This window comes from Crocuta crocuta, unplaced genomic scaffold (assembly GCF_008692635.1).
Source record: "Crocuta crocuta isolate KB4526 unplaced genomic scaffold, BGI_CrCroc_1.0 scaffold737, whole genome shotgun sequence".
Taxonomy (NCBI): domain Eukaryota; kingdom Metazoa; phylum Chordata; class Mammalia; order Carnivora; family Hyaenidae; genus Crocuta; species Crocuta crocuta.
This window is the reverse complement of record NW_027527804.1, coordinates 369823-370962: the sequence shown is the minus strand read 5'-3', so window position 1 is coordinate 370962 and position 1140 is coordinate 369823.

The following is a 1140-nucleotide window of genomic DNA, read 5'->3' as shown; positions in this document are numbered from 1 at the left end:
AAGTGGACATCTACAAATGCTCTCTGGACTCATCTTTCCCGTTGCACCAATTATCAGAGTCATCAGGGAGCCGGCTGGAGGCCAGTATTTCTTCTGCTATGCCCCATCTCAGAGTTGTCCAGGCTAGGAATGGGAGGGGGGTGTTGGTGATGTGACTAAGAGAGAGAGGAGACAGAAAAGGTGGGTCATTAGAGCACAGTGAGAGAGCACATTAGGACACGGTAGGGGGCTCTGGCATTGAACATACCCCTGGCGATCTGTGGGATGGCAGGCAAATTATTAAGCTTCTCTGGGCCTTAATTTTCTCATTTGTAAGATGAAGATGGAGTCCCAGAATCCCTTAGTGTTGTTGTGGGGACCAAATGCGATGACACATACGAAGTGCCTAGCAGAGTGTTTGCCATTCAGTGCATGCTGAAGAAATGTTCACTTTCGGGGTTTTGTTTTTGTTTTTGTTTTTTGGTCGGTGTTCATTGTTGCCAGCAGTTTTGTTATTCTTATACAGACACGATGACACACGACTGATGACTTTTGTGACATTGTCTCAAATAAGCAAGTATTCCGTTTTTGGCATGGGCGGGCTGTGGGGATGCATCAACATTGTGTAATGTGTGCATTGGTTTCCCAGGTATGTGCCAAGAAGCCCCTCTGGGGCTGCTTATTGGGGGAGGGTAGGAGAGGGTGAAGCTCTGGGATTGTCCACCCATGCGTCATCAGAGAAACTGGACATTTGTACATGCTATATCGACTAGTATTCAAGTGATGTCAGAGTGATAACTGAATGCGGCATTAGGGATGCCAAAGGTTAGGCAATACTGAGGAGGGGATGATAGTAAAAAACCATACAGTTTTTACTGTCACAGTGACCCTATTTTAGCCCCAACCCGGGCTGATCCGAGAAAGCTGGTAAAATGGGAATCATAATGCTATCACACAGGGTGTAAGATTCAAACGAGATAATGCTGGCCAATCTCTGTACATTATAGACAGTTTAAAGTTGTGTACAGTTGTCTAAGTATGGTGCCTGGAGTGCACTAAGTGAGCAATGCATTGTAGTAATAGTAGTGGTTGCTGTTTCTGTTAGTAATAATACAAATGATAATAAACAGGATTTTCAGTTCATGGAATGGTACCCCCGGT